The 12610-nt window shown below is 33.2% G+C and overlaps 1 non-coding gene across 1 annotated transcript; it reads right to left on the reverse strand.

Annotated features, from left to right (window-relative positions):
• Positions 1-552: 552 nt before the first annotated feature.
• On the reverse strand, positions 553-625 carry TRNAR-CCU (transfer RNA arginine (anticodon CCU)). Its single transcript has one exon. It is a non-coding gene; the product is annotated as a tRNA-Arg (tRNA).
• Positions 626-12610: the final 11985 nt, after the last annotated feature.

A 12610-nucleotide genomic window follows, 5' to 3' on the forward strand; every position in this document is an offset into this window, starting at 1 on the left:
CATAGTATGTTATTATTTCGAAATATACTAAAATTGACATAATACGAATTCAAAAATATGGGTAAACTTTATTCTTAAATATACGTAATTATAATATACCTGTAAAATAAAGTTTTCAATTTTATTTGGTGACCAGATCTGAAAATCGGGTATTTCCCAACCTTCCTCTTATCCGGTAACTCACCTGCATTGATAATGAGCCTGTAACGCTGTCCGAAATATTGGCTACCGACGGAGGAAGCGTAACAAGGCATAATAACCCAAAAATTAATCACAATTATGTCTCTGACCGATCTCATTCCCTTCCCCACTTCCTTGAGCCCCACAACATACCCAATATTAGGGTTGTCATAGACTTACAGGCTGAGGATATTGGGGAACAATTGGGACTCTACTACGGCATAACATAACACAATTTTGTTTGATATTTTTCAATATGAAAAATAAATATATTTTTTAACAATGTTTTGAGTTCATCAACGGCAAAGGCGAATTTGCAGCTTTTTAATTATAACCATGAACAAAAAAAAGATCAAAATAATAAAAAAACTGTACCTCCGGTGGGACTCGAACCCACAATCCCCGGCTTAGGAGGCCGATGCCTTATCCATTAGGCCACGGAGGCGGGTGAGCTATGCGGCAAAATTACAAAACAAGTTTATAAATATCTGTGCATCATTTCGAAGAAGTGTAATATTATACACAGTTCAGATAATAAAATGTTATTATTATGTGTTTTACAATGTAAGAAGGTGATACGCCACTAATTTATCGTCATTTTCAGTACTAAAGTAAAGGTGGCAACGATACATTGAAACAATTAAAACGAGCTATTAATAGTACCTAAGTTGTGAATGTGTCTGGTTAATTCTAGACAACACGCTCTGAAGTGTAATACACAATATTTGTAAGTAAATACGTATATAACATAGTATTATCCAATTCTTTGAAGTTTTCTTACAGGGCCGGAGCGAGATATAGTGTTTACGCGTATGGTATCCATTTTAAAGAGATGCTATAAAAGGTGATGCACACTAGAATTGTCGTTCTTTTGTTACAATCAGCTCCCCAATAAATACCAATACATAGATCACCAAAGAGTATTATTGTGTACGACCTTCACCCGTTACAATACTCCATACACCCGCTACAATACTCCATACATTACATAGATCACCTAAGAGTATTATTATGTACTACCTTCAGCCGCTACAATACTCCATACATTACAATTTTGTTCCTTACCACTCCAGAACACTGTAAACTGACGTTTGTAAAAACGTAATCTTTTATGTGAATGAAATGTGAAGAGTCGCAACTGCTCTGGAGCCAGTGAGACTATGGCATCGCCAATTAGAATTTATAGAATTAATTAATTAATTAGTAGAATTGCCCATCTCCTACCAACAGAGGTAAAGAGGGGCTTTTACTTTATTTTAATCCAGTCCAATTAATATTTCTAATCCAGAAATATGGGGAAACACATACATTACAAACCTAAATGATTTACGAACAATACAGAACAAAGTTATTAAAAAACACTTCAATTATAACCCGGACACTCCCACAAAAAACTGTATCAGGAAATGAAACTTTTGAAAATAAGAAAATTGTACGAATACAACATATGCCTTATAATCTACAAAATTCAAAATGGACTTATACACACAAACACAACATTTAAACAAACGTCACAAGTACACGAACATTATACTAGGCAGCATAACAAATTGTACACAAATACTGTAAGGACTGAAAGTGGCAAAAGAGGCATTGGCCACGAGTGTGTACAAATATACAATCTCCTTCCAGATAAACTTAAAACGGAGAGTAGAAATGTATTTAAAAAAAAATAATAATCTTAAGTTATTAGAACAATATTAGAAAACTACTTATTTAATGTTATATATTTAAATTAAGAAAGTGAAATGTAAATTTCTTTTAACTTAATAAATAAATAAAAATAAAAAAAAATTAAAAATAAAAAAAATTGGGGAATGCTGTGAGGCTGGAGGTAGTGGGAATGTGAAGGAGATGGATAAAGGGAAGGTTGGAGAGTACCCGGGTATTCAGATCTGGTCACCAAACACGGCTAAAGTCATTTGAAGTAACGTTTAAATTCTGAATGGTGGACTTACACCAGGGCGATACTGAGAGAATCTTCCACTCTGATGCGCAAGCTCATTGATTCGCAACCCGTGTTCCGCGAGCCTATTTCGTGTGGCCCACTTGGCTAAATATATTTTTTTTTAATATTTGTGTTATGTAGGTAACTAATACGTATTTTTGAATCGTGGTTGCGATTTTTTTTCTATTTTTTTTTATATTTATCACAAAACACTTTTCATGTGTAATAACACAATAATGATTCGAGGGATTTTTTTATTTACTAGAATTAAAAGATGATTGTGCATGTAATGTAAAATTGATCCGGTATGCACCTTAGGAAATAAATAAAAAATCCTTGAAATGCAAAAACTTGAAACAAATGAATATAAATACTTTTTAAAAACTATAAGTTCAGCAAAGGTACTCGAGAAATAAATTTAATCATCGCAGACCCGCGAAAAATCACGGAACATTAAAATTGCATTTTTGAAAAAGACAGTAAAATATCCTCTTCTTAAAATGTTACGTTATAGCTAGTTTCTCTGAATAACACTTAAATTTTAAGCAAATTTGAGTTCATAAAACAAAGAAATTAAAAATATTCACGCAAAAATAACGAACATCACAGACAACCGAAATTAATACGTTTGATATTTATTTACAAGGTTGTGATTTCAGCGCGGTTGAGTGAGCCAGCAAGGACGTTCAATCCAAATGTATAAATTTTTTTTGATTTAAAACCAAAATAAGTAATTTGATTATTATTTTAATAAATAAATATAGTTTTGAATTTCGTGATTTCAGCGCGGTTGAGTGAGCCAGCAAGGACGTTCAAACCAAATGTATAAATTTTTTTTGATTTAAAACCAAAATAAGTAATTTGATTATTATTTTAATAAATATGAATCTTTATTTTATTTCATTTATTATATTTTCCTTTTTCTTCCCATTGATTTTGGCACGATTCGCATATCGCGTCCGGTGCTGGCGCCCGGTTTCCCGATCCTCGTTTCGACTCTGGTCAAGTGATCTCTATTTCCAATGTGTTTTACTCCACGTGCACGTCTGTTTAGCGCTAATTCAGCATTCATTTTTTAAATCAATTAAATCTGGTATTAAGATAAAAAATAATGGAAACCTCATATAAATATTGACTTGACTATTGGTTTTTCGTTTTCTACCATTTAAAAAGGAATATACTATTTTTTAATATATTTATAAATTTAAATTGGAACAACTTTTTTTTAAACTTTGAAGGTCGTAGGTCCCACTTTAGATGATTTTTCAATTAACGTGAATCTCTGGTATACAGGCAACTCGCATTGTAATATCACCATTCGGTCCTCGAAAATAAAATCTGCTTACAAATTATAAATAATTTTTACAATAGCCGGCAAATTGCAGTCTGCGCAAAAACTTAACTACCCATTTTCTTCAATGGTACGTTAATTTATTTTTTAAATATTTAATGATTTTTTACAGACAGACCTGTTAGTAATATAATATTGCTACACAAGTATATGTAACGAATATGCTATACACTTACTTAACGACTTCTCTTATCGCTGTATATTATCGAAGAATGTATTAACTACTTAAGTAAAAACAAGATTATTTCATTATCTTCGAAGGTCAAGTACTAAATGCACTATCAAAAATATGATTCTAAAAATAATCAAATTACCACAAATACCAAAATTGCAACGCTCTCAAAAATAATGTTACCTATAAAAACTAATATTTACTTCAATCTGTTTTTATTTTCGGATTGAAAACTTTTGAACGGTGAGCTGGGGTCTTCTAGTATTTAAACACCATTTTTTTGTGAAATTTCTTGTTCAACCATTTCATTATGGAAATTTTATATTAATATATTTATCCATATCAAAAAATTAAAATACCCATTACTAGTCTTACATTTATATTTGTACACCCGCAAAAAGGGTTTTTTATCATTTCATTGCAAAATAATCAAAAGTAATATCATTCGTCCAACGAATGACATCTGTACCCATAACATTTGCCATATCCAATATTGGGAAATATTGTAAAGTAATGTATTGGGCACAAAAAACTGAATATGAGACAAATATTTCCAAAGGACACTTATTCCATTCAAGTAACTGGTAACTAACGAAAAGTTGTTTTCGAAATAGATAATATTATTACATATTGTGCTATTTTTGGGGCAAATTATATTTTACAATTTGATAAATTACGCCTTACATAGTAAAAATCCTCCATTCCAATAATACCACTGACGAGTTTTTCATCCGTTGAACTTCAATATTGTGTCATATAATCTTGTTCAACCTCCATCGCCCTCTATTGAACTCGATCTCTTAGTTAGCGAAATTCCTCTATCTAGGTGACAGACAGGTCGGCTGATCATATCATATCGAATCTGATGATAGATATGATCTAAATATTGAAAATAATGAGAATATTTTCAAAATAATGTTTTTTTTAAATATTTATTTCTGTTTGTACTAAATTGTTTATGGAAGCGAGGCGGAGAATAAATAGTAGTTGAAAGTAACAATTTTGGTATGTACATAAGTGATATTTTTGTAAAAACTACTAAATAACTGAACCTGAGCAAAAAATCAGATATTTCAGTATTTTTTATTTAGTTAAAAAACAGAGGTAGGTATTTCAAAAATATCTACAAAATAAGTTCTATGTAGGCATCACGGTGAAATTTACACGATAGTGTCAATAGTGTGTGTCAAATTGGGGATCGGAAAAATATATGTACGGAGTACCTATGTCGTACCCGACAGACTCCTATTTGACTCAAAAAATAATTTTACTCTCCGGTAACATTTTTACAAATTAAATAATTACGCGACGCATCTATGTATAACCTAACACATTACGTGATACGCACTCCGTCTCCTTCCGTCAGCACCGTTCAGACGAGACGGAGCGCGTGTCACGTGATCAGTTGCGACCTGTGGTAGTGTGATCAGTGGTGGCTTGTGATTTAGCTTCCACTCCCCCATCTCGTTTCAAACCCAACTCCCTTGAACATACCCCTATTGGGGATGTCATAACCCTATTGAACAATTGGGGGCAGCTGGGACTCGTGTGTGATATTCACAAAAAATAATAACATCACTACCCGCTTGATATCACAATACATTTATAATACTTTAAGCATTTAATAAGCTGGATGGCAGGATTAGCTACCGACAACAAAACTGTCATTATTTATATGTCACGTGGGTCGCTGTTGAACAAACAAAGACCCAAAACGGACTAACCCCCGGCCATATTGACCAGCCCATTATGAAAACGCTTAGAGTAGTTTAAAGCCACTCTTCTCCGTTCGTAGCTAAGGTCTTTCTACCAGTGCCGTCTTAACCATGAAGCAGAGTAAGCAATTGCCAGCGGGCGCACTCTTTTTAGGGCCCCCCCGAGAACTGATAAAAAAATTTCAATATTTTCTCAAAAGCAATTCCAGAAGTTAACAAATAAATAGAATATACTTGTAATCAATCAGTCTTTCACAGCAGTCGCTAAACTTTATCACGCGGGAAGTTTTCATAATTTTTAGATTCAATTCATATTTTAATAATGCGACTTTTTTCATGTTAAACACACCCCAGATTTCGAAAAACGTAACAAAATATGAATTCTTGAACTGTTATCATTATAACCTATCAGAAATCATGTTGGAGGAAAATGTTGTTTGTGGAAGACTTTACGAGTAGCTAGAAGAGGATTGAACTCATGGTGCCTGGATGGGAATACTGCTTGATCAACGAACCGATCCAAAAATCAAATATCCAAGTTGAACCTAGTTCAAGGGAGATTTACCTAAACGTACTCCTAATGCGAGCTACCTCCTTATTCAGCTGTTCAAATGTTTCCGAGCGCTGTCGCTGTCGGTGAAGTGGACATCCGTTCAGGGTTCGGAAGCACTCGGTAGCATTTGGGCATCTCTGTAATGGACTAGCGCCTTCTTGCGAAAATATTGAACATGGGAGAGAGGAAAAACTTGTTGTAAGCTGCCCTCTAGACACTTTTTTTTATTACTCCCTATCGCAAAGTGTATACATGATGTAAGTACAAAGCTTTATGCGAGAATAATTTCACAGTTTTAACCAGCCTCCTACTGGGGTTTCCTATTCTGAGACCGCCAGTGGTTTTTTTTATTTTTTTATTTGTTTCTACGGCAATTTTTGTACATGATGTACCTTTGTATAAATCATAATACAAGAATAACGTCACAATTTGTACAGTCCTCCTCACTAGGGTTTCCTGTTATGAAGCTACCTGTAGTTTTTTTTTAATTTTTGTGTTTAGTCTCTACTTTATATCATGGCATTATTTTTTTTTTATTCGGTAGAGAATAGTTTCGTAGCATGAAATTTAATATTTCTCTGTCCAAAAGGTGTACCTGCCTATTCAAAGTGGGAATAAATAGTGTATTTTGGATTATTGCCCTGGTTGAGTATTAATATTGGACAGTGGAGTATTCAGAAAAATTTTAGTAAAATGTTTTTGAGTAAAGTTGTCGTACCTTGAAAACTTTAAAAATATTTCGTTACTTTTAAAATATAAAGGCACGAGGTCCCACATTGCACATCAACTTTTCTGCTAACTATTATTTTTTTTTATTTATTTATATCATCAAAAAATTACAGAATATATAATATATCATTAGTAAGTTGTATAATTATATGTCAGTTAGAAACAATGAAATTGTTGAAAGAATAATGTTACAATAATACAGCAGTTTCTTATATTAAAAAAAGTAGATATGAATGTAAGAGTGTTATATAGAAATGGCATAATATACTATATTTTAAGTTGTGCATAACCTGTCTCACTAGGTGAACCTGTATTGAGGAAGAATATAATATGCAGAATGTAATATGATGGCATTAGTTGGAATTAAAATATTGTGAGGTTATTCGAAAACCGGGAATGTTTGTTTTCCTTAATAAATGTTTATTTTGCTTCTTTAACCTTGTATACTGAAAAAATCGCCCACGGCGCTTTGTACCTGTGAAATATTATCATTATAGGAGATCAAAGAGCAAAATTATTACTACTTAGGGGTCTACACGAGGCTTATTTTGGTACTGCATACTGAGGGCCTGCCCTACGCGGGCGCAATTGGAAATTATTTTTCATAAAAACGGCGCTACGCAAAAATACAAGTCATCCAAATATTATTGATTACAGTGTTCACCTGCCAAGGCATCCTACTGTTTTTTTTGCGCTAAAATTTTACTCGCGCCATGCGCCGCGCCGTTTGGCTCATGGTCCAGTCCTGTGCATACTATATAGGTATGTTCGAAAACAATATGTGTAAGTAGTAAGGATATGTGTTTGAAGATCCCCTTTTGTCAAGAATCAACGGATTGTACGCGAAGGGGTTAGATTTAGTGGCGTGCGTGGGAATGAAAAACAAGCGCGATAAATTATTTTATTTATTTGCAAGCTTTATTTTGAATAAACAATGCGTTCGTTTGTTTTGCCTGCTAAAAAGGCAGACGTTTTCACTTTGCGTAAATCAATGTTTCTTTGTGAGGGAAAACAACACAACTATGTTTTTTAAAGTTCCTAAATAGTAAATAGAGTAGAAGTACAAGCATAGGGAGTGTCTACGATACAGATTTAATATGATTACAGATCGACAAAGTTATCTTTGCAGTCTGTGACGTTGTTCTGGTAGACTTGTGGATTCAAAAAACCATTGATTCAAGAAAATGGTTGGTTCCTTGGAGGAATAATATATATTTATTTATTTGAAGGTTTGTTTGTTAGTAAATTGCATGGCGTAGGTACCTAATTAGATAAGTGTAAAGGAGGGCGGTTCATCTAATTGACAATTCATTGTTAACAGACCGATTGCCAACTCTAATGTAGACAAGCTGAGTCTGTTCTAAGGGTATTTTAATAGAGTCTGCTCTAAGAAGCTAGCAGCATTGATGCACTGATACGACACCGGTGACACAAGCGGAACTCCCGTTCACAGTTAATCTTGGCCTCATGAGCATTGGCACCTGTTTTTCCTTCTTCATATAATCCGGACCTCTTCAAGACCCTCGATAATAAATCCTTTCCTAACCTGCCTCGCCACGCTGCCCAACCGGGTCACGACTTAATTCATCTTTACACCGTACAGAGAGTTTTAATTTATTTTTAATGTTTTACAATCACGGTTTGTTTCATAGAATTTGAACAATTTATCAAATTTCAAGCTCTGTGAAAGTTCTCTAATTATTTCACCGTGGTCCGGATGTTTCACAGTACTTGGATAAAACATTCTAATCAAATTATAGGGTATTTGGTGTAATATACATGTTTTAGTTTTTCTATGCCAATAAAGAGAACTAGTTATTGTAGGAGTTAAGATTTTTATAAGTGAAAGTGCATGGTAAATATATGGCAGGTCGGGGACACCCGAGGAAGACATGGCACGATCAAGAGAATGAAATACTTGAGATATCAAGAGTCAGATTAACAGAAGAGTACCTATGAGACGATGTATGAATGTGAACCAAGCAAGGAGTGTGTGCCAAGACAGGTTTAATAGGCCGTCCATACACTATAATTTCGGGAAAACGGTGATGTGAGTTAGTTAGATTAAAATCCTGTAGATATATCAAGAGTCGGTAAAGTGGTTCAAACATAGTTCAGTTATTTCAGTTGCTTTTTAAGATCAATAATTAACTAGCTAACTTACCATCACGCCGTTTTCCGACAGGGATAGGCAGAGAGGGCAGACCGCCAAACACACCCCCTGCCTCATTCACATTCATACATCATCTCATACTAACTGTTGCTATTTTGACTCTTTACATGGCCCGATTCAAGTATTCGGTTCACTTGGTCTTGCCATGTCTATCCCCGACTTATACCATGCACATCCGTGTCATATATTAATGAACAATTACAAACAATTCAATACAGATATCAATGAACTAAAATTATGGTTTGATGAAAACCTGTTGACTTTAAATTCTAAAAAAACTTATTATTTACCATTTTTCATTAAAAAACAAGAAACACCTAAAGAATTAAACATAATTATCCACTCTGTGAAAAATACAGAAAACCACAAATGCAATATGTTATGCACAAACATAGAAAGCAAGACCGATATTAAGTACCTAGGCATAACAATAGACCAGCGTTTAAAATGGTCCCCACATATAAATATTCTGAACAACAGAATAAGGAAACTAACATATATATTTAGATGTTTAAAAGATATTTTAAACGAAAAATTACTTAGAACCACATACTTCGCTTTCTGTCAATCAATTATACAATACGGCATTATAGGCTGGGGCGGTACATATAAAAATCAAACACAAACAATTTACATATCACAAAAACTAATAATAAAAACTATATTATTAAAACCCTATTCATATTCGTCCGAACTTTTATTCAAACAATTTAAGGTCAGAAAATTAAGTGCATTATACTTCTACCATGCAAAATTACAAATTTATAAAAACAATATTCAAAATAAAACTGCACCCTTTAAAAATAACAGAAATCTTAGACAAACGTCAATACTTCCTACTCCTAAATGTAAAAAAACAATAGGACAGTTCAACCATGAATATCTCGGAGATAATTTTTTTAACTCATTACCAGAAAAAATTAGAAACATGAATGCAAATATAAACAAATTCAAAAGCCACCTTAAAAAGTATTCCAAACAGTTGAACTGAATCGTACCAAATATAAACCAATATAACAACACCCCCATACACACAAGCCCTGCTTATTTATGGGGGTACATCAAATACTTATATTATATTATATTATGTAATTAATAACTGTACTATATTGTGTAATGTAATTCGTGTATCTTTTTTTAGTAATAAAAAAAATATATATGTTCTCCTTACACTCCTTTCTTCGTTCATTCGCTCTACGTTCCCAAACCATCTAAGCGTCTTTTTCTTAATCTTACTCATTACCTACGCTTACATCAGCCTTGCATTCTTTGCGGATCTCTCCACATTTCTCACACGTTTTACCACATATACGCCTCAGGGATCTCATTTCAGTCAGTGTATATATCAGCACTACATTGTTGGAAATTTTGTGGAGATTATATTAGAATAGTACAGATTGATAAATTGAACAGTTACCTACGTAAAATCATCATCAATCATCAGCCACATTTATAGAACCGAATATGGGAAAAACAGTAAACAGTTTCAAATGTTTCTATATTAATATTTTGTTGATGAATAGTATTAATTAAATAATATGGTTAATGAATATATATTTTATTTATTTATTAACGCCCTTTTTCGGGGCTTTTACATATGAATACTAAGAAATATACATCATTTGTTGTACATAACTGAATTGCTTCATTAACATTTTATTTTTGTTAAAAAATAAATTGAAGATGTCCACTGACTAGGTAGTATTTTGGGCAAAGAGGAATACATACGGTAGTTAGTCCCAGAATGTCTGCACTGAAATAAATCCTGACTTCTAGTATTACATATTCATTCATTAACCATATATATTTACACCAATCGCCCGACGGGATAAACAATATTATTGTCAAACGGTACATTTAATTTGAACAGGTAATGAGCGAATCGATTACGTTTTGTGCCGAACTTAACCCTTTAAGCCCCGCGAGTATTTACAACTGAAGCGGGTTGACACGGGTTGTACGTGTCTCGAACGGGATAGGACTTATTGTAAAGGAATAAGTGATGCGCTTTCCCTAAGTTCCTCGTACGGGACAAAATGGGAAACGGGCCTTTTTGCTCCACTAAACTGCGAGATTATCTGGAGATTAGGCATTTGGACAGAGTACGAAATGATCACATTTGTAAGTACGATGGACAAAAAAGGTCAAGCACCATAAATAATCATAACAAGGTAGATGGGCCACGACTAGGGTTTGCTATCACGCAATCCCATCTCGCAATCCCGCGAGATTTCAGCAATATGTGATCCCGCGGATTTGAGGGATTTTCATGTGCGGGATTAGCGTGATTTCGGGATTGAAAAAATAATAATTTGCACCAAAAACAAGCTGTTTTCATTTACACGTGCTTGCGTGTTGGGAATCACGTGTTACGCATGTGCCAGAATGCCCAGAAGTCAATACCTACGAAGTTTTTACGATCATATATTCTTCTTGAAATACGTATTAATTAAATTAAGTTTTCAACATCGTTTTATAATATTCCAATGTCAAAGATAATTGATACCAAATAATTAAAAAAATGCTGGCATTATTTCAATTTAATGTTTTAATAATTTTTATTTATTTATTTAGGAAAACCAACAGTTTTTTTACACCTATATACCTATAACACACTTACACAGAATACAGCTAAAATTTAATGACAATTTAATCAAATTATAACTAAAAATCGAATGTTCCTGTACCCGTGGGCTAAAATATTTACAAAAATTAATAATTTTAAATAATAAAATAAGATATAAGAACACAAATAAATGACAATGTATGAAAATAAATTATCCTCCTACACCACCAATAAATATTAAATTTATAACTGCCATTAACTTCTACTTTATCCCGCAATCCCGCGGGGTTGGAAAAAGGTGCGGGATTTACCCAAGCCATGAACCATTATTAGTATGAAACAGCGCGAACCATTTGTCGGTAATACCTTTGAGCCATACCTACTACTGTGAGTCGCATGAACGCACAGCGCCAGCGGCGCCCTGACTATGTTTCGACCTGCGTATTGTGGATGTACACTAGGGTGTATCGATTTTTAACTTTTTTTTTGTTTTCAAATTCCAAGTTGAGAAAAAGTTGCTACTAGGTACCACAACTTACCACAAAAAGTTTTGGATTTAAAAAAAAAATGTTTAGGTCTCCCGCACAAGGCCTAAAGTTTTAATTTTTTTCTAAAAATATCCAATTTTTTTTAAATTTATAAAAATAAAATCGTAACTTTTGTGTTTATTCCAAGTTAAAAACAGTAATATTAGGGCATAAAAATAAGTAAGAAACGATTTTTTTATAAAAAATGGATTTTAGGTCTCCCGCACAAGCCCTAAAGTTTGTTAATTTTGATGAAATTTTGTAATTTTGTATACATATATGAACCATGTTTTTTTTTAGTTTAAACCACCGGAATTAATTTTAATTTTCTTACAGAAGGCATAAAATGAGTTCAGAACACAAAAGTTACGATTTTATGTTTTTAAATTTAATTTTTTTTTTATATTTTTTGAAAAAAATTAAAACTTTAAGCCTTGTGCGGGAGACCTAAACATTTTTTTAAAAATCCAAAACTTTTTGTGGTAAGTTGTGGTACCTAGTAGCAACTTTTTCTCAACTTGGAATTTGAAAACAAAAAAAAAGTTAAAAATCGATACACCCTAATGTACACACCAAACGCATAACTTTCATTGGTTATGCTGCTTTGATAGTCCGTGCAGTTTGGTCTTGGCTGACGACATTCAGCACGCTTATATACTCTCCCAGTGTTCACGATTGTGCATACTCTTCTGTTAT

This window comes from Hesperophylax consimilis, chromosome 22, assembly GCF_061612785.1.
Source record: "Hesperophylax consimilis isolate HC1 chromosome 22, BYU_Hcon_1.0, whole genome shotgun sequence".
Lineage (NCBI taxonomy): Eukaryota > Metazoa > Arthropoda > Insecta > Trichoptera > Limnephilidae > Hesperophylax > Hesperophylax consimilis.